The sequence below is a fragment of the Choloepus didactylus genome, chromosome 14 (genome assembly GCF_015220235.1).
Source record: "Choloepus didactylus isolate mChoDid1 chromosome 14, mChoDid1.pri, whole genome shotgun sequence".
NCBI lineage: Eukaryota > Metazoa > Chordata > Mammalia > Pilosa > Megalonychidae > Choloepus > Choloepus didactylus.
In genome coordinates this window covers 58628097-58653435 of record NC_051320.1, presented here as the reverse complement: position 1 = coordinate 58653435, position 25339 = coordinate 58628097, and the positions used below count along the sequence as shown (strand labels likewise).

Sequence of the window (25339 nt, the reverse complement as noted above, 5' to 3'; positions counted from 1 at the left end):
CGCCCCCATAGCAGGGCGCGCGTGACACCCGAGGGGTGCCTCTCGTGCCCGGGCTGGGGGCAAAGGGAAGTAGCCCCCGACGCGGCCGGCCGGCTGCTGGGGGTGGGGCTTGCGCCCCCACTCTGTCTCCTGGCGCCCTCCCGCGCCGCGAGTGACCCGGACGGCAAGACGCCAGCGGTCCCCGCTTTCTCCGCCCCCCGCCGCAGCCGCCTTATTGGGGTTTTCCGGCACCGAGCGCCTCAGGCGACCTCGGCCGCCGCCTGCCCGGGTCCCTCTCCCACCCCCACCCTCCGCGGGCCGCGCCGCCCCCTGCCCTCCTCGGCAGCGCAGCCGGGCTTTCTGATGAGTCAGCGGGAGCCCGGGAGCCTCCAGCCGCCCAGGGCATCTGCTCCGGTGACGCAGAGTGAGTCACGGGCGCCCAGGCAGCCGCAGCCGCCCGAGTGCGCAGCGGGGCAGGGAGCCTCGAGCGCAGCCCCCGCGCCTGCTCCCGCGCCGGGCGCCCACCGGGCTGGGGCCCCTTCTCTGCGCACCCCGCCCGGGCTTCCTCCCGCGGCCGCTGCGCCTCCCGCCCCCTTTCCCTCCCCGCCCGCCCACCTCCAGCACCTTCCTCCTCCACCTCCCTGGCCCACTTCCAAGCTGACATCAGACGCTGGCCGCCCGGCCACCCTCTGAGTCAACAGTTTCCGAAGCGGCGCCCGCTGCCAGGGGCGGGGAGAAAGCGCTGCCTCCGGGGGAGGCGGGCAGTCGCCGGCTGGGCAGGTGGGAGGGCGGAGGGGGGTCGGTGGAGCGGAGCCTTTTACCAGAAGTCAGGGGGGAGGGGGAGAGGGAGGAAGGGAGGTGAAAACCACCCTGGAGAGCTGCGGGGGCGGGGAGGAAACTCGCCGCCTCCCGACCACGTGCTGAAGCGGGCCCCGGACCCGCCCCAGAGCGGCTTGGGGGGAGGATCCAGGGGTGGGAGGCCCTGGCTGGGAAAGGCCCCAGGCCAAGTTTCTGGGGGAGGAAAATAACCGTTGGTGCACACCCTCGACCCCAGGATATCAGAGACGTTTGTGTCTGGATAAACGGACCCGGCTCCCTTCTGTGGGAGACCTGTGCTCTAGCTTTTTCTGGGGACTAACCCTGCCTGCGTGGGGTTGGGCCCGAAGAATTCCACCAACCTAACCCAATTCCTTCCATGGACCGCGCATCCAAGAGTTAAATAATTTAAGAACCCCAGTAAACGGAGGGTGGGTGGCAATCCAGTGAAATTGAAGTGGGGTGGGGGGAGCGTTGTATGAAGAATGAAAAAAGCATATAAGGGCAGAATTTTTTTTTGTTAACAGTAACTTTTTAAAATTTCTTTTTTAAAATAGTTGAGAAGTTTTAGGTTTACAAAAAAAAACCATACAGAAAATTCAGAGTTTCCATATACCCCCCTACTAATAGGGTAGAATTTTGAGAGCCTGCAGAGGATGTACCTGGAGTCCTTGAAAAGCTGAGTTTCCTGCTACAGGAGAATTTAGGCCACAGCCTAAAGGAAAGATGAAAAAGAAGGGAAAAGGCCTTGTGAAAGGCTGGGTTACCTCCTCTGTGTAACATGGCCTGAGGGGCTGAGTGAATCAGGTCTGCCATTGAGTCCTTGTTCAGTAGCCACATCCTGTGGTGCCAGTACGTTCAAGGAGGGCAAAGGATCCCTAAAAAGGCATCTGCCTGCAGTCGACCAAGTGGCCTCTGGAAACTTCTTTAACCTGGACAGGAAAGGTGAAGAGGAGCCGGGAGGACAGAGAGAGGCAGCAAACATCCACAGATGCTTGGGTTTTCTCCCCTCCCACCCCATCCCACCTCACCCCAGGATGAGCAAGACACAACTATCACTTGGTGGGCCTCCAGCTGGAATGAATTCTCAGCCTCTCTCTGGGATCTGACTTGCTGACCGTTCTAAAGCCAAAAGCCATCGCTCAACAAGTGATGCCAACCCGGGGAGGGGGTTGTCGGTGTCTCATCTTGCAGACAGAAGTAGCTGACAGCTGTGAGAACAAAACCCATCCGGATCTGTCCACAGCTGTTTGTCAGCACAGCCTTGACTGCGACCATGTGACTAACTCCTTGCCCTGAACAACCCTTGTTCACCCTCATTCAAACTCCCACAGAGGAAGAGCTCCCGCCCACTTCTCACTGGGTAGCCTTCCCCCAATGTGCCAGTGGGTGGTTTGTTTCTGCCCTTCCAATCTAGCTGAAAATAGCATTGAACCAGACTTCTGGGAAGCCTTGTGCTCCAGGCCTCTGTACAAAAGAGTTAAAAATGACAGCTTTTGGGAAACCAAGGGGTCTAATTTGCTGAGATGGGACAAGATGCAGAGTCTTGTGACATCAGAGGGCAGAAATAGTGGCCAGGGGTAGGTATGGAAAGTGTTAGTTAGTGGTGGAAGGTCCCAGGCCATATGTGGTTGCCCTGCGGGGAAGTTCATGGGCTGCACCAATGGAGGTTGTCCTGGGAGCTAAGATCAGGTGGAGGAGGGGGCTGTGGCCGGATGTTGAAGCCACATACACTGCCACCCCCACCTGCACACTTTTTTTCCAGACTGAGAACCCAAACTCTCTTCGTAGGAGTTACCCCCTTCACTATTTCTAATTCTGATTTCTTGTGTTCCTGACTTGGGCCCAGCTCAATTGCTACCTTCTCTGTGAAGCTGCTCTCTTCCATTTCACCCTCTGTGCTCACTTGGCCCTCGCACATATTCTGCAGCCCTTACCATGCTTTGCTTGACCTGAGATGTTTTGGTTGTATTCAGCTTCCATTTCCATCCAGAGGCCCACTGGGAAGCCAAGAACTTTGTTCTTGTAGCTCCCTCCTGGGGGGCTCTCCCAGGGCAACTCTGCCCTCTTCTGCCCCCATGTTTGGCCCTTATAGGCTTCCTTTGTGTTTGATACACTTCCTGTTTGCTGTGCGTGCTTCTACCAGAGCTTCATGGTTTTTGACCCAGCTGTTTGCCTGAGCGTTCAGCCCAGCCTTTCTCACCCTGGCTCATGATCCTGACTGACCCCCTCTAGCCCTCTAGCAGGAAGAGGCTTAGCTCCTTCTCCTGGCAATTGGAACTAAGCCAGAGGGTCCATGGAATTCAGTGTACTTCACTAATGCTAGCTGTAGTGTGTAAATCTGCATGCAGAAACACAGTTGAACCTCACTAAAGCTCATCCTGTTGTGTGTAAATTTACATTCATACAAAAAAATAAGTTAGGAACCACTTTTCTTCACCAAACTTCTTTCCTGAGGATTCTATTAAATATAAGATTCCTTGTAGGTGTTTAGAGGGCTGACTTTCTCACTACTTTTTGGGAACAGATGTATTAAAGTCAGGTATACAATCAGGAGATGAATTAACAGGAATTAGACCATTTTCAGAGGCCTTATGATAACCAAATTTTGTATTACTGCAGATACCAGAAAAGCTGGCAATGAACCCGAGCTGAACTAGGAGCAACTGCCTCAAAAGGTTTGACAGAGACCTTCCAAATGTCTGGCCTCCCTTGTTAGCATTTATCATCTCACTAGAAGCTGCTTGTGCTGATTCCCCAAACCATTCTCAACTGCATCATGTGACAAGAGAGCAATGGACTCTGCATTAGAAAGTCTTGGCCCCACTTCTGGTTCTACTGTGCCCTAGGTCTGTCACCTTGGGCCACCTGCTGACCTTTTTGGGTCTCACTTTCTTTACCTGTAAAACAGAGATCATTATACCTACCTGTTAGGACTCCTAAGTGGATCAGAGCAAGTGACACTGGTGAGCACTCAGTAAAGTGTAGCTTAAAATGTTCTAAACTTTGTAACTGTTGGGGTAACAACTTCCTTAAGTGTATTTAATCTTTACCGTATGACATTCTTCAGATCAGGTTCTGTCCAGGGTCAAGAAAGTCAACTTGAGAGAGCAGTGAGGAGTCTTTTTTATTTCCCCAACTATGTCCCTTTTTCAGAAGCCACTGGAGAAATGGCTGACATTTCTAGGCGAGGTAAGGAATTTAGTAGTAGCACAAACTGTCATCTGATCAAGGCTTAGGCCTAAGAGAACCCTGATAATGAATCAGTCTGAGGCCCAGTCAGTGAAAAAGATGACTTTTGCCCTGACACTAGGCATGTTTGAGCCACCAAATGAGGCTTTGCCTGGCTTTAATCCAGGAGGTGCTGAAAGAGACAATGAACAGTTATTCCAGAAAGTCAACTCTGAGAGTTTGGAGAAAAATGCCCTTCTATCCTGTGAGGTGTGACCTTGAGGAAAATACTAAGCCAGACCCCTCTCTAATGGGCCATAGGACCTAGAGTGCCTCACTGGTCCTGGGACAGGTCCTGGTGAACAGGGGCGAGAAATGTTCCCGGAAGGACAGACTAGCAGGCTGGATTGGGCACCCTTCTGGGCAAGAGCAAACACTGCCTTCTGCACCTTAGCTCCTTATGACTCAGCTGACACCAGCTCAGGGGACATCTGGTTAGAGTGATATCCAAAGCCTTAAAAAACTGCAGTCTGAGGGTGTGGTGATCACAGAGGTATTCCACTGTATGCTGGTGAGGGTAGATTGGGAAAGGTGGCAATATCTGTATCAGGTGCCACAACAATACATCCTTTATTCCAATAACCCTCTTCTAGGAATCTAGCTAAAGAAAGTCATTGAAAATGTTGATAAAACATCGTGCACAAAAACATTCATCGCAATATTTTTTTATAATTAATGGCCAATAGTTAGGGAGAGGTTATTAAAATAGGGCACATCCACTTGATGGGGATACTATGCAGCCTTTAGAAACTACCTTTCAAGAAAAAAAAAAATTAATCACATGAGAGAAAATGAAATGTGATGTTTTAAAAGGATGCAAAATTATATATTCAATATATTGTCAACTTTATAAAAAGCATGCAAGGAAGAAAAGGAAGCACCATAATGTTAAACAGCCTCCCTCCCATGGAGGGACCATGAGTGCTTTTTATTATTATTTTTTATTATGGCATTATTTAAGTTCTCTGCATTAGCTTTAGGGAGAAGAAAAAACTGGTATGTTTAAATCTATAAACACAATTTCCTGGTTGTTCCAGTTTGCTAGGCTGCCGAAGTGCAGATGCCATGAAATGGGTTGGCTTTAACAATGGGAATTTATTAACTAACAAGCTTACAGTTTTGAGGCTGAGAAAAATGTCCAAAGCAAGGCATCATCAGGCAATGCTTTCTTCTGGAAGATTGGCTGCCAGTGATCCTGGACTCCTCTGTCACATGGCAAGACACATGGCTGTATCTGCTGGTCTTTCCCTTGTCTTCCGGGTTTCGTCGCTTTCAGCTTCTTGCTTCCCGGCTTTCTCTCTCTCTGAATTTCATTTTCTTATAAAGGACTCCAGTAAGCGGAATAAGATCCACCCTGAATGAGGTGGTCCACATCTTAAGATCCTACTCACCAAAAGATCCTACTTAAAATGGGTCCACACCCCCAGGAATGGATTGACTTTAAGAACATGCTTTTCTGGGGGTCGTACAACTTCAAGCCATCACACTGACATTCCAGGGAAGTTCTGGCTGGGAAGAGAGCATCAGCTGCTGGTGTCCTTATAAGGTACAGCCGTGACCCCTACTGGAATTTCTCAACATGTAATCATGAGGGTGCTTGCATCAGAATTACCCGTGATGCTTGTTTAAAAATGCAGAATTTGGGGCCCTGCCTCAGACCTAATAAATCAGAATCTCTGGGTTCCAGGCCCAGGAATCTGCATTTTAACAGGCTCTGCACATTTGAGTTTATGACCTTCCTGCCACCGGGGCTGTGGACAGCCCATTGACCAGTAATCCAGTGTGTTCAACCAGATGTTTATGCCGCCTCAGCTGTTTCAGTGCTCTACACTGTGCTTTGACGGAAAAAGCCAAATAGTCGGAGACGTGATTCTTATTATAAGGTCATCTCTTGGTCATATAAGGTGGGAAGGTGTAAAGCACAATATTCAAAACAATAGAAAATTCATAATTGTATTCTATTTTAGAATCCAGTGGCAGCAGCTTGCTCTTCTTAATTTGTTAGGCTAAAACTTAAAGTGACTTAGCATTCCTAGACTCTACACTAGCTGGTTTCGAATTTAAAAAAAGGTAGGTGCAGGAAAATATCAGCTGGCGATTAACGTTTTGCCCATTAAAAAGTGGGTATTCCATGTGTAGAGCTGTAATTATAGACAAGATTGCTTTTAACTCACAACCCTGAGGTTTCCTTTACTGGCTGACTTAGGGGAGTAATATTTGAGGCCAGTAGAATATTCTCCAGTTTAAGGTGTGCCCTGGTCGAGAGGCCCTTCCAGCTCTGAGATGCTGTGACTTGTCAAGACAAAGGGGAGTTGTAACATGCTGAGAGCGCCAAACAGCTGTGACTTAACCTTCTCATAAGCAGGTGGAATTCAACACTGCCTACAGAGGCAATAATTCAAGATTATTAGTCCACACTTGTTGCTTCAGGAGTTGGTCATAGCCTTTTAGGAGAATAGATGAGCCATCCCTAGAATGAAAATATCCGTCTATGTGTGGGAGCAATCAGAAAAAAACGAACCGAGAATAAGCCAGCAACTGTGAAATTCTGCCTCTAATCTCCAGAGGGGTCAAATTCCCTTTCTGAGTCCTCACACTGGATGGCTTGAGGAAGCCACGGCCACCCTCCGTCACCTACCTTCCCTGTGTGCGTGTGGGTGGGTGGGTGGGGGGAGCAAAAGGAGATCTGCTCCCAAGGGGCCAAGTGCCTGGCACTTAAACAACACCTTCCATTTGTGCTTTGTCATAACCCTGGCTCTCTGGCAGGAGCCGAGTCTCCCTGCGGTAGGACATGAGACCGGATTAGAAGGGCCACCACCGGCTCACTGGTTCCGGGAGGGCCTGGGCAGGGCTGGCGGGAGCTGATTCCTTCCACAGGGAGGAAGCAGAGGAAGGCAGCCAAAAAGGTTAGAACCCATCAGGAAGAAAAAAATGCAAAAGGAAGCCCTGTCTCTTTTGCACAACATGTAATTAACTCTCAGCAGAAGATGCCACAGATTCATAATGGGAGCCGACAGCGGGGGAGGAAGACTCTGACAATCCTGCGATTGCTTCTGTGTACATGTGCGTGTGTTTTAATTTAATACTTTAAAGGAACCTGAACAGTTGCAGTTATAATCGGGGACCTTCAGTGACGGCGCCTCCCCAGCAACAGCCAGATCATGCAGAATCCCACCCCCGACCATGGCAGGATGGGCCTGGAAGGACTCTTTTGCCTTGGAACACCAGCCATAGGCCCTTGCCCGGCCCCGGATGGCCTCTTCTTGACCCTGAGCCCCGAGGGCCTTCAGTAGCTGCCGCCCAGGCAGCTTCTCTCCATCACAGCAGTCCTTGGAGCTGCCTGGCCTCGGGCCCAAGTTCCCAGGATCGTGCTTCTGGCAAAGCCCAGGCCTCCTTGCATGAGCACTGCCCGCAGTGGTGTGTCTGCATCCTGTGAGGAAGGGAGGCGCAGCTGGAGAGGAAAGGTGGGGAGCCCGGGGCGGGGTGGGCAGTGCTGGGACACCAGCCAGAACAAACGGGGCCAACCCTCTCCCAGGCACAAAGGGCTCTCTGTGAGGGACACGCCCCGCGTGGAATCCAGGAGGCTCACGTTTCTCAATACAAAGGAGGCCCCTTTCCAGACCGGGCTGTAGGCTGCACCTCGCACTCCCAGTGACCCTGCTGGGCAGCTTTAGTTCTCCTTACCATCTGGGCATCACAGGGAGATGGAGAAAGGCTAGGACAGGCAGCTAACCCTGCAGGATGTGGGCAGCCGCCTCTTCTGGGAAAGAGCCTTCCTAAATCTGACACACACTCACATACACACACATGCACCCACATAAGCACTCTCCTACAGACCCTCACACACACATGTGCACACTCAACCTGAGTGCAAATGAGAAGCCTCAACCTAGCCACTGTTAGCCTAGCAAGTATACAGCACAGACCCTTCCTCCTGCTCCAAGTCACTGCCTCAGAGAAATAAGACTAAGCCTGAAAGAAATCAGTCTGGGAAGTATGTAACAAGAACCATCATACTGACTGCTGGCATAATTATTATTTCTCTTCAGAACCCACAGGCTTTCCCAGCCACTAAGTGCCTCCCCAGTGTGACCCTGCTAAGCATGGGGGGAAGAAAGAAAGAAAGGAAGAAAAGGAGGGAGGGAGGAAGGAAGGAAGAAAAGAAGAAAAGAGAAACCTTCAGGTAAGCAACATAGCGTGGAAGATCTATTGAAGTGGTCCATACTGAAGCATCATCTCATCTGCGCGTGACGTTCCGTCTGGCGTGGCTGTGCCGTGGGGTAGAACGGGACCGGTCTGGGGATTACTTAAATCCTAACTGGGCCTTGGGGGCTTTGTCTGTTAAAATGAGCGTGTTGGAGTAGGATTTCGAAGGCCCTTGCAGCTCCCAGTCCGGGCCTGACGGTCCACCAGAAGCTGCTGCTGCTGCTGCAGCCCCTGAGGCCCCCGTGCATCAGGTAGCTCTGCGGACACCTGCAGGGGCCGGGCAGGACAGCCCCTCCCTGGGCCACAGCTGAGGCCGGGTGGCAATGGATGAGAAGTGTGGGGATTTTGAATAGAGGACCTTTCTTTGTCCCCTGTGTCTTGCACTGTGAACTATGAAGAACACGTTCACTTCTCTTGGGCACCTTCTAAGTGAATAAAACAGACAAAAGCCCCTGTTCTCAGGAACTGTGTCCAATGCAAACTCACAGGAGCTTCCTCTTCTATAGAAAAGTATAGGAAAGTGTGGGGGGAGTCTTTTGCCTTTGGGGTGCCTGAAGTCTCCCGCTTCTTCATGTTGCTGCCTCCAGTCTAGGGCTCACCTGACAGCGTCTGATGGGCAGAGCCTGTGCCATGTACCTGTTCCCACCATGAGGGAGGCTGGGAAATTGAGTCTCTGGCTCCTTCCTCAGGGGAGCATGGGCATCAAATGTGGGATTTTCCCAAACACAGCAAGAGCAGTCATGGGATTCTGGGGGGCCACAGAGCACAGCTGGAATCTACCAAGCAGGTGCTTTGAGGTTTTATTCCAGGGAACCCAAGAGCTGAGCATGAGACCATCCCTTCAATTTCTCCTGTCTCCCCTTTAGTGCCCAGTGTTGTGTGCTGCACACTGTGGGCCCGAATGCTGATGACCACAGAGAACTCTCAGCCAGTCTAGATATTAACCAACATCTAACATTTATTAACCACTCACCACATGCCAGGTGTTTTTCTAAGCTTTTAACATGCATTGCCTCATTTAATCCTCATAATAGCCTTATGAAATAGGGACTATGATTATCCTTTTGGGAGACACAGAGAGATGAAGTGACTTGCCTAAGGTCACACAGCTAGCAGGTGGGGGAGCCAGGATTTGAACCCAGCAATGTGAGTCTGAGACTGAGAGCTTACCTCTGCTTCCTCATAGATGGAACAAGAGATGGAAAATGGAAGAAGTACCTTCCCAGCCAGTGTTCAGGGAAGGGAGGTGAGTGCCGTTAAGCCGCTACCCCTGCTGTGGACCTGGGACTTGACAGAGCTACCCGTGGGTGGCATGCATCCGCTCTCACAGCCTCTGAGCCTAGCTAGGTGTGATGTTGGTGTGGAGCAACCTGGCTTCCTTAAGGCGACTTGACAGAGTCCTCAGGCATCCTGGGAGGGAGGTGTGGGAGGAGGCAGAGAGGCAGCAGGGAGGAGGGAACCTGCATCTGGGGAGCTGCAGGGCCAGCCCAGGGAGGCTCTGCCTGCGGGAGGATGAGGACTGCCTTCTGAACTTCTGGACTCAGCTGGGTTGGCCAGAGGCTGGCTCCCCAGCAAGGGCAGGGAGGGCCCCGCGCTGGTCTCACGGTGACCCAGAGGAACAGCTGGGCCTTCCTAGGTGGCTGCTGCAGCAGACCCTCCAAGCTGAGGGGCCTTCCAAGCTGTGTCTGCCCCAGAAGAGTCCTGGCCATCCCTACTCCTGTGGATGTTAGAACATTGCAATGTCTATTATCTTAGAGAAAAGGTGGGGAAAGGAAAAGGGAGCAAAAATATAGGAGACACATTCCCCCTGCCCCACATGTACCCAACTGGAGATGCCCCCTTGGTCCTGGCCCATAGAGTTGGCCTCGAGTTTCAAGAGTGCACACACCAGGGGTGTTGGCCCTTTACCATTGAGCCCCTCTTGAGGAAGCTGGGGCCTGCCTAAAAGCTTCCCTTTCCAGAGGCTGCACAGCAGTGTGCTCGTTGGTGGCTGGGCATGTCTTCAAAGGAGAAGGGAGAAGTGAAAGGATATTTCCCTCAACAGCACTGATAATAAAGTAAGAGTAGGGTGGTTTCCTACATACTAGCAGGGCATTTCCAAAACACACATGAATAATGAAAAAAGAAGGGGGGGGAAGAAAAAGAAAAAAAAATTATCCACTGGAGATTATTACAATAGGTGACTGTCAAATATATACTTCATAAAAATTTCAGTTTAAAACATGCTTGCAAACATAAGTGGTGTTCCAAAGCTTTCGAACCAAATATTCACAATAACATGGGAAGCAATAAGGACTCTGTGCCCTTATTTCCACATGTCATCCCAAAGATAAGAAGCAGAAAAGGGGGACATTCTTAGAATTTAAAAAGTGAGATGGGGCTAGGGTTGCCAGATAACCTTCAAGATGGCTGGTTAAATTTGAATTTCAGATAAACAATGAATAATTTCTTAGTATAAGTATGTCCCAAATAATGCATGGGACATAGATACTAAACAAAATGGTTCATTTTGTTTAGCTGAAATTCAAATTTAACTGACCATCCTGTGTTTTCGCTTGTTTAATCTGGTAACCCTAGGTGGGTCTCACATTCACCCCAGGAGGGGAAGACAGAGGAGCAAATTCTGGTGAAGAGCCTGGCAGGCTTATGCCAGAGGATGAGGGACCCCGGGGAGGCGAGTCCTCTGAGCAGGGGACACGCAGACCCAGCAGCTGCAGCCGGAAGCCTTGAAAACAAACCTGGAAACAATCCAGGCGTCTCAGGGCAGTGGCCAGTGCAGGAGAGGATAGGCAACTCAGACACCTGCCGTCCTGTCCCTCCGTGGGCTGGAGGGGCTTTCCTAACATCAAATGCCAGGGGGTGTAGTAAACGCCCTGCGGTGCCCCAGCTCACTCGGTAAATTCCCCAGCAGGCGCTGACCTCCCCTTGAGGCCTAGCTGGCCCTGCCTCACACCAAATTCCCCCACATTCTCTGGGGCTGAGGTCATTGAATATCCCTGAGCCTTTCCTGTGAAGGCTGATGTACCAGCCTGGGGGCATTGGCTGTGTAACTAGTTATTTGTGCACTGCCCGAAGGTGCCCTGGAAGGGTGAGATGAGGGCACCTGCCTGCCTGAGCCCATGGAAGCTGCAGGCCCACCACCCTCACAGGCCCCCTGCTGTGCTGGCCCCGAAGAGGGTCAGGCCCTTGCCAGGGCCTTCCCTCTGGACCATGGGGGGCTGCTCTACTGTCCTGTTCTGGTGAGCAGGGAGGGAGGGAGCAGCAAGGCCTGGGGCCATCCTGGGAGACTTTGGTTTGAGATGTGGGACAGAACATTCACTGGAGTGCTGAGAAAAGAAGGAAGGACGGAAATAACAAACAGCCCATGAGTGTTTAGCCCCATTTTTACAGAAGACGAAAGCAAGACCCAGAGAGGTTATGAAACTTTCCCCAGGTCACACAGTAAGTGGCAAAACCAAAAATCCCACCTTGACCATTCTGACTCTAAAACCTGGGTCCTTGCTATTGCACTTTGCTGCACAGGAAAATTCTGATCCAGCTCAGGAGGAAATACCTACATATTAGTCTACGGCCATCAGGTTCCTGCCTCCCCCAACTCCAAGAGTTGGCTTGTGACTGTGAAATTTCCAGTAGAAAATAATGCCAAAAGGAAACAGCTGTACACCTCTGCAACCACACCGGGAACTCCATCTCTTGGGCTCTCAACCCTCTTCCCTCAGATCTGAGTGAGGGCTGCATGGGCCAGACAGCCGTGGTCTTAGCCCACTGGGAATTGTCCTCAGTCCCTGCCCTTGGACATCTCGTTTGATAATTCCTGACAAATTGGAAACCACACTCCCTGGTGACCAGCCTCATAAAGCTGGCCTGTGTGATTGGTTGAATTTGGTAAAACTGTGGGGCCAATAATTCAAGCGACACCCAGGATCCCCTTTTCCTCTGGCCTGAAGCGATTCTTCAGGGATACAAATAGGGGTCTCCATGATGCGTTTCCCCCACCCCCACTCCCCGCCATTCCAGGCATGTGACCCTGTCCCCTTAGCCCTTCTCAGATAGAGAGGTCAAGCCATCCTTATCTCCCCCTGTGGCCTTGGGCCCTTCTCATGCTGTCTGACGGGCCACCTTGGGTCACTATTCCTCCCTCTCGCTTCCTCTCGAGCAAGTGAGATAACAGGAAACTTTCAGTTCTGTGTGGTGGGAGGAGTGGGGGTGGAGGAGTCTTGAGGAGGGGGAACTGGGAAGGGAGAGAGCTCTGTTTCCTCTAATCATGAACTTCAGTCGTGTATTTGTTTATTTGGTGAATGACGAATGTATGTTGGCTGATGGGCTAACACAGAGGGGAGGGAGGCTGGGCACCATCCATACAGTCCAGTGTCTCTGCTCAAGGTCTGTTCATCAACCAAAAGTCACTAAAAAGGAATTCCAAGCCTCACACCCCCTGTGCTGGCAACTCGCAGTATCACTTCTCAGAAGCACCTTTCTCACCTCTTGCAGCTGCTCTAAGACTCCAGAACTATCAGGGCCACACAATGTCTTCTGTTGGTCCGAGTGTGGGTTTTGGAGCCAGGCCACCTGGATTCAAATCCTAGGTCTGAGATTTGCCAGGCGTGGGCCTGTTACTTAACCCCTCCCTGCTTCAGATCCCTCATCTCTGAGTGGGGATAACAGCGCCTTCCTCCTAGGTGCGGACCACCATGTTAGCCACAAACACGTAACATAGCACCTGGTTTCTAGCAGGCCCTATACAAGTGTTAGTAGTTATCATTATTGTCACTGTTCTTATTATTCTCTTTCTCCTTCCCTTTCTGACCATGTTTCCAGTCCAAGCTCTATCAACCCACCGTCTTTCCACAGCCTCGGTCAGTCGGACTGAGCAGAACCTCCTTAGGGGTGTGAAGAGGGAGGAGTTGGATGGAGTAGTGGGGGCGGGGGAAGGCCACACACCCTCCCACGGAAATGAACTCTGTGTGATGTGGGTGCCCCGGGATGATTCTGAGGTGAGGAGGAGCACATCCAGCTCCAGGTACTGGAATGGACGAGGGGCCTGTACAACCCCGTGCCTGAGGCAGGGAGCCTGTCTCCTAGAGGTGACAGATTCTGCTTTAGCTCCAAACAGCTCAGTTCAGAGGAAAATCAGTTGGGGGGTTGTTGGGTGAGTCCATATGGGGGCTGAACAGTTAGGACAGTCACATGACAGGACCGTATGTATCGAATGGCAGCCCCCAAAGGCTATGTCCACATTCCAACTACCAGAACCTGCAAACGTGACCTTACTTGGAAAAAAGGTCTTTCAGGTGAAATTAAGTTAGGAATCTGGAGAGGAAATCATCCTGGATTATCCAGGTGGGTCCTAAATCCAATAGCCAAGTATTGTTATTAAGGACAAACAAGAAGACACACACGCAGAGGAGAAGACCAGGTGAAGATGGAGACAGGCTGGAGTTACACAACCACAAGCCAAGGAATGCCTGGACTCACCAGAAGCTGGAAGGGCAAGGAAGGACTCTCCCCTGGAGCCTTCCGAGGGATCATGGCCCTGCAGAAATCCTGAGTTCAGTCGTCTGCCCTCTGGGACTGAGAGACAATAAGTTTCTCTTGTTTTAAGCCATCCAGTCTGTGATAATTTGTTTCGGCAGCCACAGGAAAATGATACAAGAACCTGCTGCAAAAATCCCCCTAGAAAGGAAGAGACAAGTGGCCATGGTCTCAAAGTGGGGAAGACAGGGAAAAGTGAAGTTACAGGGATCGATGAAGGGCTTTCCTCAGGGTCGCTGTGTATGGTGGTACAGTTTGGGTACAGCCTGAGGTAGGGGTGGGGGTGGGGGGTGCCATTCCCAGCATAGTTGCAGATTTGTGTATTTATTGCTATATTTTTCCTGCAGGGGGCAGTCAGGTGTCCTGAGAAAGGGGTGCATGTTCCTAAGACACACAAAGGCACCCTATGGCCTGTTGGGTTTTAGTGAGAAACATCTAGACAGCGCTGTCCAGTGGAACTTCATGTGAGGATGAAAATGTTATCTATCTGTGCCACCCAACAGAGTAGCTGCTACCCACATGTGGCTCTTGAGCACTTGAAATGTGGCTTGGGCAACCGAGGACCAGAATTTTAACATTTATTTAATTTTAATTAATGTTAATTTAAATAGGCCACACATGTGGCTGGTGGCTGCTGTATTGGATGCACCTGGACAAAAAAAAAAAGGGCTCTCAGGACTGCTTAATTCACAGTAGTCCCAGAAGTAGAGACACCATTCCTTCAATATTGTCCCAAGGCCCCTCTACAATTGCACCCTTATCGAGTGGGGGTGAGGGGGTCGAACAGGGACCCAAGGTGGCGGTGGGGGCAGCAGGAAGTGTCAGAGAGAATGAGAAATGTCCAACTGGATTAAGGTTCCAGCACTAGAAGGAGGAAGAGAGAAAGGCTTACCTGACGAGGTAAGAGAGCCTTCCCCCGTCTCCTGGATTTCCCCCCTTACTAGCCCTTTATGAATCTGTCAGACATTAGTTAGCTGAACTCATTTGAACCTGTTTTTGTCTTCACCTCTCAATTTTACTAATACACTTTTATGTGGAAGTAATTATGGAGATGGGCAGGAGGGTGCCAGCCTGGGGGCGCCTGGACCTCGGGGCCATGAGCTTCTTGAAAGTGAGCCCTTTGGGAGCAAGTCTATTTAGGCTCCCAGTCAACTCTGCTCCCAGAAGGTCAGGGACCCTCCCAGCCTGTGCCACCCCACCTCCCGTGAACGCAGCTGCACACAGCAGGAGGTGCGTGGTCAAAGCTCCCATCTTACCCACTGGAGAACAGGGCATCCAACCAGCTGTGGCTTCACTCCTAGAAGGCACCTGAAGCCTTCTCCGAGGTGGAACAAGGCTGAGTATGTCCTTTGGTGATCACTGTAGTCTCCCTCCTGTTGGAAAACAACGAGGGTGGATTTGCCTGTTGCTTTTACCTTAGGGAGCAGTAAGTCCCAGCCAGACACTGAGGGCCAAGTGGCACGTGTGGCATCACAGCACAGCATCCCTGGGAGCTCCTGAGAGGTGCAGAATCCCAGGCCTACCCCAGATCTAGGGAACCAAGAATCCATAGTACCAGATCCCCAGGTGATTCCGGGGCACAGTGAGGACTGAGAAGTGCTGAGTCGAGGCCTGTTACCTGGTGCTGATTTAATGGGCTTGTCTTGAATTCGTTAATAGAGCTCAACTGACCTTGCTGTTTCAGAATTTTGTTGGCTTCACTGCCCTGGGGAAGCTTCCTCTGAAACATAAATCTGTCAAAATGGTTTCCAAGCTTGATGATCCCAAATGGAATCACCTCTGCTGCAGTGGATGCTCGGAAAGTCCAGGGTCAGTGTGTCGCACATCCCCGCTTTTTGTATGGGTGACACATTGTGGGTGGGTGGGGAGAAAGAGCCTCCCTTCAGGGTCAGCGGGCTCTGCGGCTGGACTCTGCCTCTGCGGCCACTTTCCTCACCCCTCGGGAGAGGCCTTGTGTCCTGCCTCGTGGGGAACAGCTGCAGTGTCCCCACCCTCACCTGTGGCTTCCCCACACCTGAGAATCTGCTGAAGAGGGCTGCAGCCGATGGCTAATATAAAAAACCACAAGTGCCTGCTCACCAAGGACTTAACAAAACTCCTCGTCACAGAAATAGAAAGTGGTATTAGCAAGTCTAAAACATCCACACAGTGAAACATGCAGCTACTTAAAATGATAATCCCGAGATTAATTTTTTTAAAAAAGACACAAAATATGATGGTGTCTTCTCATTTTTAAAAAATAAAAATATATCTATAAGCATAGAAAAAATGTCTGGAAAGATATATTCCAAAACTTCTGTAGCATCAATGCTCTCAGCCCGAAGGCAGCCAGGAGCACTCCTGTCGTCAGGTTTATTGGCTTGTTGCAATGAGGGAGAGCGTTACACCACGGGGAACTGCGGGGCTTCTCGGTAAGAGGACGTTAGCAAGGATTTAGTATTGGATTATGTATTTTTGGGGACGGTTCAAGAGAGCAGAGTTTTGCTCTTGGTTGGAAAACACCAGGAACGGGGTAATTCTATGGTTGGGTCTCTGAATAATTCACCTGTTACTATTAGCCAGGATTGGGAATGTAGGAAACGTTTGGTGATTTTTGTGGTTTGGACAATGTTCTTGTTTTTGTCTGTGTTCAGACATGATTGCAGAGTGGGCTTGTCTTTTGTCTTGATCATGGCAGTCACGGTGATCTTGCCTATGAAATTGTTTGTGCTCAGCAGGAGATCGAGGCCTTAGCTGTGAGCACCAGGCCAGCTCCCCGCTGTCAGGGGCTGCTTTGCTCTTACTCAGTGGGGATCACCTCAGAGTTTTGGGATTAAGGGGATTTTTACCTTCTACTACTTCATGTTCTTCTGGAAAAAAAAAGAAAACTTTTTTACAGCCATCATATTTTACATTTGTCTTTAGAAAAAAATAGCTATTTCCTTTTCAGACAAAAAGAAACTGTACAAGAAAATGCTAAACTAGATAAGCCATGCATCCACATGCTGGTACAGTTTGATGGGAGGGGCAGACAGCCCAGGACACTGAGTCCTTAGGAACACAAGCTACACCAGCAGTCCAGCCCTAGTCCTGCAGAAGAGCTCCATGTCAGGGTTTTCCAGGAGGGAGGTTGGGTGTGTCAGCATTAGGCTCTAGATGGGATGGAAAAAGGTGTTGCTCAAGACGCCATCCCGGGGTTCAGGTGGTGAGAAACTTGGCCGGCTTGCCAGTCCTGGGTGGAGACATTGGACACCTGCTTGGTGGGGCCAACAGGCATGAAGTGGTGTCATTCCCAGAGCCATGGCTCTTGGCCTTATCTGCCTATTAGAGTCAACTGGGTCACTTTTATGAACCCCAATGCTCAGCTATCCCTGAACCAATTAAACCAGAACCTCTGGGGATGGGGCCCAGCAGTGAGCCTTTATTAAAGCCCCCCAGGAGGTTCCACTGTGCAGACAAGTTGACAACCGCTAGCCTGGAGCAACTTCTCCTCCAATTATCTCCTACTCTGCCTTAACCTAAATTGTGTCCTTGTTTGTCCTTCTTCTGTGACCTCTAGCCCCTTCTTTTCCACTCCCATCATCTCTTCTGACCAGGACCTCCCAGCTCTCCGCTGAATTGTCTCTGTCCTCTGCACTCCCTGAGAGATCTTCATAAGTACTAACTGAGTTCCCTGGTTCTGCATATTAGCATCACCAGGGGAACTTTGAAATAAACTCACAATGCCTGGGCCCAACCCTCAGAATGTCTGATTCCATTGGTCTGGGGTGGGGCTCAGGCATTGATATTTCTCAAAAGCTTCCCCAGGAATTCTGTGCAGCCAGGTTTGATACCCACAGCTTTGGATACTTTTACTCCCTAACCCAGCAGGGGCTAAACAGGTGAGCTAAAGTCAGTCTAAACTCAATCTAAACAGGCACAGGCTACACTTGTTTAGAATTCCCCTTTAGTGGTGTGTATCACAAAAAGGAGGGGACCCTCCCTGCCCTTTGCCACAGAAGACCCTGTGGCTATTAGTGGCTTCTAGCTATGAGCAGCCAGGGGGTGCCCTGTGGGAGGGGGATCCAGACAGATACAGTGGTAGTCCCCAGGGATGGGGTGGTTCCTGGCAGAGGAGGTCTGGAGAAGGAGAGGAGAAAAAATGATGGGAATTATGTCCCTACTGACATCCAGATGTATTGAGGCTGGCTCCTGCTGCAGCAGACGGGACGTAAGGTGAAGAAACAGAACAGGTATCTCTATCAGGCCTTGTCTGCATACAGCTTCGAGCCAAGAAGGTGGTGTGCCTGCTGTGGTGCCTTCGGGACTAGGCAACCAGTCTCCCAGCTGCTGGGAGTGTGGCCTGCTGACTGCTCCAGGAACTGCCCTCAACTGACGGAGCTGTCAGCCCCCATCCCTTGGTGAAGGGATCAAAGGCCTGGGCCCCTTGTCTTACTTGGGGACAGATCAACTTCAGAGCTCCCCATGGGATCGGCTGAGGTCTCTATTGCAGTTCAGCTTCTCTCTGTACTCAAGCCTGCTTCCTTCACTCCCCACCAGGTGCTGCTCCAGCGATCTCCCCAATAAGCCACCCACATGTCAATCTCCGTCTTAGAGGTACTTACCCTTAATGTAAGTGTATTTTTGAGAATGAACAGGGTCAGAGAGTTGTGAAGTAGGGATGCATGACAAGTGGTTTTTTGAACCTCATGGAACATTTGTAGCTTCAAAATGACATGAAACTTGCAAATCTGATCATATTGTTACCTTGCTTAAAATCCTTCCATGGCTCCGTAGTGCCTCTGGGATGGGTTCTGAGCTCCTCAGCATGACTTGTGAGAGCTTTTATAATCTGGCCTGACCACCATTGAGGTACCTCTGCCTTGCCCTTACTCTCCAGCCGATCAAAACTCTCTGCAGTTTTCCAAACCCCCAGGACTGGCTCCCACCCCTGCCTCTATACAAGCCACCTGCTCTTCCTGGAAAGCCCTTTCCCCCTTTTCACCTGGGTCACTCCTAGCCCCTCTGCACTGAAACCACCTGTCTCCTTGCTGCCCTACTACACACCTCCTTCTATGAAGCCCACATCTCAGTCCTCTGCCTCTCCAGGGCCCAGCACATTGGATGGCCCTGAATCATCTCCAAATAAATCTTGTTGGATAAATGAATAAATGACTGGATGGGGGCAGGTTTTAGAGTCAAATGGATTCAGGTTCTAATCTTGCCTTCACTTCTAGTTAAGTGATCTTGTGTAAGTGACTTAACCTCTCAGCCTCATTTATAAAGAGGGGGAAGAATCTGTCTCATAAGGTTTCTGGGAGCATTGGACCAAAGAGATGACGTGGAGAAGATGCCCAGCAGAGCGGCTGATATAGAACAGACACTCAAATTGTGGAGGAATTACTAGAAAGTTGTCTGGTTTCCCTCAGTCAAGACCAAGATTCCCTAAAGTGTTGAAAGCTGGGACAGAGTGGAACTTTGATTTATATTCAGCTCTGATACCACAAGAGCAGAACATTAGATTACTAAATTTTATATGCCATCATCACCCACATTAGGTTTAGCACGTGTTATAGTAATACAGAAGATAAGGAGGCATGATAATACTATTTTGGGCACTTTAGGATTTACTTAAAGGAGGCCCCTTAAAATCCTCCAGAGGCTCAGAGAAATCAAATTGCAAGGCCACCAGGTTAATGACAGAGCTAGGACTCCAATCTAGTGGCTTCTGCCATTCCACTTGACCCTGCGGCTCCAGGTTCTTGGCTACTCCAGAGTACGCCATGGCTCCTGAACCCCGGCTACTCCACTCTACACCGCAGCTCCAGCGCCTTTGTTACTCAACCGTAGCTCTTTGCTGCCCCACTTCTATTTCACTGTGCTCCGCCATCCCAGCTCCATCACTCAAGAACGGCACAGCTTGTGGCAGGGACCATCTTTTGGGAATGAGATTTCCCCTGCATGAAATTAGGCTTGCTATCATTGAACCACAAGAAATTAAGTTGTAACGGCTTCACATTGGGCTCAGCACTGTGACGGGAACTGTGGGGCCTCCAAATCTGGATACCTGCTGGACTGAACTTTGAGGGATGGCACTCTCAGTGGTCAGCTTGCCCAGAAAAGCCTCTGTCCAAGTGTCCAGACTCCGGCCAGGATCCGATAGCTTTCATCCCTTCATTCAGCAAGCGGGAAGTACTTCCTGTGTGTCCGCCATGTGCCAGAGACTGAGCTGAGTGTGCAGAAGCCCCTCTGCCTTCAGGCCTTTTTTATTTATATATATATATATAAAGCATACTTGCCTATTAATGGGGACCTGAAGGGAACTAGCACTTACTATGGACCTACTATGTGCCCAGAACTTTCTGTTATGATCTCTTAGTTGTCACAACAATCCTGAAAGATGGGAGTGGGGTGTTACTCCCATTCCATTTTCCTAGCCCTCCCAGAGCAGTGTGTATGGCTGTGGGTGTGGGTGGGACAGACCTCCTGAGATAGTCCAGAGTCTCTGGGATACCCATGGCAGTGGCTGATTCATTCATTTATTCATTCATTCAATATTTTTGTGTGTGGTAAAATACATGTAACAAAATTCACCATTGTAACCATTTTGAGTGTACAATTCAGAGGCATTTAGTACATTCACAATGTTGTGCAACCGTCACCACTATCTAGTTTGAGACATTTTCATCACCTCATGAGGAAACGCTATACTCCCCATTCCCCCTGTCCTCAGACTTTCTGCCTCTACATGTTTGCCTGTTTCACACAAATGGATCATACAAGATGTGGCCTTTTGGGTCTGGCTTTGTTTATTTTGCAGATGGTTTCAAGGTTCATCCATGTTATAGCATGTATCCTTACTTCATTCCTTTCTATGGCTGAGTAATATTCTATTGTATGGATATAATGCATTTCATTTATCCGTTCGTCAACTGACGGGCATTTGGGTTGTTTCCACGTTTTGCCTACTATGAATAGTGCTGTAATGAACATTTGTTTCTGTTTGTACACCTACTTTCAGTTCTTTTGGATATATACTTAGAAGTGGAATTGCCAGGTCATATGAGAAATCTATATTTAACTTTTTGAGGAACTGCCAGATTGTTTTCCAAAGTGGTTGCACCATTTTACGTTCCCAATGTGTAAAGGTTACAAATTCTCCACATCCTTGCCAGCACTTATTTTCCTTTTTATTATTATTATTATCGCTATCTAAGTGGGTGTGAAGTGGTATCTCATTGAGGTTTTGATTTGCTCGGCACACATTTTTGAACCCCTACTGGGTGCCAGGTGCTGTGCTAGGCACTGGGGATACTGCAGAGGACAAAACAGACAAAGCCCCAGCTCTCGTGGGAGGTAATATAGAAAAGTGGATTTAGGAAACTAAGCAGGGAGACATTAATGCCACTTGGTAGCAGCTGGGGATTCAGTAAAGAGTTCTTTGGGCCTCTTTGACTTCTCCTTGCCCTGTCGTTGAGCAGAGGTTGCAAACCCAAATGCTCAGAGGAGAGGGCTGGAGGGGTGAGAGCACGTGCATCACTGTGGGGTGTGGGGGGCTGGCACCAGCTCTCTCTCAAGGGGCAGATGCAGCCTTTACTGCCTCGTGGTAATGTAGGCCTGGGGCTGCCAGTGATCTAAATGGAAATACAGTTTTTACAGCAAATCTCTCAAGTTTTAAATGTTGGCACTGACATTTGTAAGACATTGTCTGTGGTAGTGTTGGTGGCCACTTTTGGCCACCCGTTTCTGATTCTTTCATGGACGATGTTTCTCTGGTGTGGAGTCTTGTCTACAGGGTCAGAATTTCCGGAGGCGCACCTGGGGAATCTGCCTTCTTAACAAGTCTCCTCTCTCCCTCCATCCCCCTGACCCTGGAACAACAAACTGGAGCCGTGAGGAAAGCAGCCTCTCACACCGCGGAGGGCTGAGCAGGCTGGATCACATTCCCTGTTCGTGTGGGCACGGAGCACCCCGTGGCCTTGTCCCAGTTTCTCAGGGCAAAGAGCCGTCCAGGGCACATTCCTCTGTGTGCCAGGAACAGGGAAGGGCGGAGACGGCTCTGCAGGAAGAGCACGCCCCTTCCCACCAGCCAGGCTCTGACGCCGCACAGCCCACATGGTTCGACGCCCGGCCCAGTGGCTTTTACCCTAGTGGGCAACGCGACAGCAAGCCCTGATGCCTCCTGCCTCCTGGTGAACCCTCCCTGAATGGTAACCCTTTGCTGGCGAGACGGCCCAAATGGAGGTGTCAAGTCCTCCCAGAGGGCAGCCGTAGGTCTGCCACAGCCCGGGTGTTGACAGTTGGGTGTTAAGCAACATGTTTGTAAGTCTCTTTCTTAATTGTCACAACTGCAGTTACAACTAGCAGTTCTCTGGCAGGGCTGTCGGTTCTGAAAATCTTCAGTCTCCTCTTTGGCAGCTGTGACCCAGCCAGCCTCTGTAGATGTTTATTCTGAAACCACCATGGACTCCTCACCTGGCGACTTGGAATGCTCTGTGGGATTAGTATTCCCACCCAGTATTTACAGGTTCCCATAGTTTGAGAATTCCAAACAGGCTCATTCCGTCTCAGTGTCTCCTGTCAGCTCTCATCATGGTGAGGCAAATGGAAGGAAGAAATATGAATGTTGGCAAAGAGAGCGAGATAGAGGGAAAATATAAACTGGATTTCTCATTATGGGGCTGATCGTCAAAAGACATCCATTCTATTCACCCTGGCAGCCCTAAACACTCACTTATATAACAGCTAAGGAAGAGACGTTGGTTAATATCCCCAACAGGAAATAACAAGGAATAAATTAATAAACTGTGTTTCTATGTACATTTCTATCCCTAAGAGGCCTATTTAAATAAAGTCTTCTGCCTAGATTACTCGCAGCAAATATTTTTAGTTGTTAAGAACCATAATCAATGTAAAATATAACTGCTATAAAGCTGTATAGTAGTTTTAATACCTGTAATAAAATATCAAGCTTAGTAGAGCTTATGGGTGATAATCACAAGGGCTAACATTTATGGGGCACTTACTACAGGCCAGGCACCATACTAAGTGCTTTACTTGGATTATTTCATTTAATCTTTACAACCCTGTGAGATTTAATCCACAACACTACTCCATGAGTTTACAGATGGGGAAACTGAATCCAGAGAGAGTGAAAGAGTCAGTGCCTCACCTGCCAACTCTGTGAGATTTCCCCCTCCCGATCACCCCTTGGGGAGCTATTGCCACCTTTGTACAGAGGAGGGAACTGAAGGGTCGGGGGGCATTAAATACACCCATGGGCTCACAGCCATTAGGTAGAGGAAACGGGGTTTGAACCCAGGGAGATGTGGCTCCAGAACCCACACCCTTAAGCTCTGTTATATCAAGTTCACTTCCCCCAACGATGCAGAGCTTAGACAGAATCGGTGTTTACGTTCATTTGTGTCAATGTCTGTAAAGGGAAAAAAGTTGGGAACAACTGAAAGGTCCCATCAATAGAGAAAAAAGTTACACGAGTTAGGACACCTATATTCTAGGTGGCACACATGGATATTAAAAGGAGCCAGGTGGATCATATCTGTGCTTGATGTGGAAAGCTATACATGATGTATCACTTAAAAAGGCAAGTTACTATATAATATGCAGAGCATATTTTTAAATATGAAGGTATGTTATTCTTATGGATTCAACTATGTCTCCCAAAAAGTTATATTCAAGTCCTAACCCCTGCACCCATCAATATGACCCTATGTGGAAATGGGGACCTTTGATGAACCAAACTGGGTTAAGGTGGGCCCTAATCAAATATGACTGATGTCCTTGTAAGAGGAAACTAGACATAGACAGAAGATGGAGAGAAGACGGCCATAGGACAGGGACAGAGACTGGTTATGACACAAGCCAAAGAATGTCATGGATTGCTAGCAGGCCACCACCATACCCTACAGAACTCAGAGGAAGCAGGGCCCTGTTGTCACCTTGGTTTTGGACTTGTGGCCTCCACAACTGTGGGACAATAAACTTCTGATGTTTTAAGCCTCTTGGATTGTGGTACTTTATTACAGCAGCCCCAGGAAACCAAGACAGTCAAGAGCCAGGCAAGAAATGGATGGCACACTTGTACTGGGTAATTGGAGGAGAATTTAATAAAAGGAATATTTACAGAGTTGTGGGAAAGACACAGGGAAACCACAAGTACCTTGGGGTATATAACACAGGGAGTGCCACTGCCACTTGCTGGAACCCAGAGGCAGAAAAAGAGAACTTGTGGAGGGGCTACCTCACGGGAGCTGAGACCTCTGTAGAGGACGCAGTCAACCCACTGACATCCAGAGAGGAGGGTGGGGAGATAAACGCCCTGAATTCCCTCTCCCTGGGCCTTCTCTCCCTCCCTCCAGTCTCCAGCCAGTTGGGTGCCAAACACAACTGGAAGCCAGAAGGCAAAGGAACCCATTGCAGGTGAGCCTCAAAGACCACAGGGCAGGGTAGAGAAGTCTGGAGAGTGGGCACGGACAGCCAGTGGGAAATTTCCAGCACATTAATGCATATATATATATATTTGTAAATGCTTAGAAAAAGGATCTTGAGGGATAACTATCAAACTATTATGGTTGGTTTCTCTGGATAGCAGGATAAGAGAGGGACTTTCACTTTTTACTTTATGTTCTTCTATATTTAAATGACCACAAAACGAGGTGCAGCTTGGAATGAAACGGTAACATCAGCCTTCTTTCTTTTCCTGTTTCTGAATCACACTGTGGCTAACAAGTGGGGTGGTGGTTTATATTTTCCAAAGATGGCTACACCAATATGTATCCCGTCACATACACCTTTGTTACAATGTGACCTCGATGCTCCTTGTTGAGAGGGGACGTCTGTGTTCTACACTCTTGAACCTGGGTGGGCCTTTGAAGCTGCTTGACCAATTAGAACGCTGTGAAGTGATGCTGTGTGACTTCTGAAGAGACTGGATCATAAATGTCAACACAGCTTCCACTTGTCCGTCTCTCAGAACATGAGCTGGGAGGGCATGGAGGCAGCAGGTCAAAAGTCTGGGGACGCTGAAGCCGTCATGCTGGGGAGGCCATGTGGAGAGGCCATAAAGCAATGTAGAGGGATGCCCGAGGAGCCCAGCTGTGCCAGCGCCGGCACCAGGCATGTGAATGCAGAAGCCTTCGTGGTGACCCAGCAACAGCCATGGTGGGACCACAGCCTCATGAGAGACCCCAGCCAGAATCACCCTGGTAAGCAGCTCCCAAATTCCTGACTCACAGAAATGTCAAGAGATAAACCACTAATGTTTTAAGCCATTAAGTTTTGGGGTGATTTGTTATCCAAGATAGATCCAGTCCAAACTGGGAGGAAGCATGAGGACTAATTTTCCAGCAGATATCCTGAAGTTCCTTGGGGACCTTCCTTTTGAAAAAGAACAGAGCAGAACAGGGATCCCCTTTGACTTCTCACTCTTAACCCAGGAATCCAAGAGTGTTTCATCCTTCATACTCACCTGTCCCATCCCAGCCAGCATCAGGGACCTTTTTCTTGCTAGAATCCATTCTTTACTTTCCCTTCTCTTCCAACCCTCATTTCTTCTTAGAGGCACCCTTCTTTGTCTTCCTGTTTCCTCTTTGCCCCT

At 49.6% G+C, this 25339-nt stretch overlaps 1 long non-coding RNA gene across 2 annotated transcripts; it reads left to right on the top strand.

Annotated features, from left to right (window-relative positions):
* Window positions 1–23739, top strand: LOC119509224. Of its 2 annotated transcripts, XR_005211653.1 has the most exons (5): window positions 1–403; window positions 8076–8209; window positions 9419–9478; window positions 18283–18339; window positions 21506–23739. It is a non-coding gene; the product is annotated as an uncharacterized LOC119509224 (long non-coding RNA). The 2 variants fall into 2 exon arrangements; XR_005211652.1 differs by lacking the exons at window positions 18283–18339; window positions 21506–23739 and adding an exon at window positions 13051–13837 and having other exon boundaries at window positions 6–403.
* The last annotated feature ends 1600 nt before the right edge of the window (window positions 23740–25339 follow it).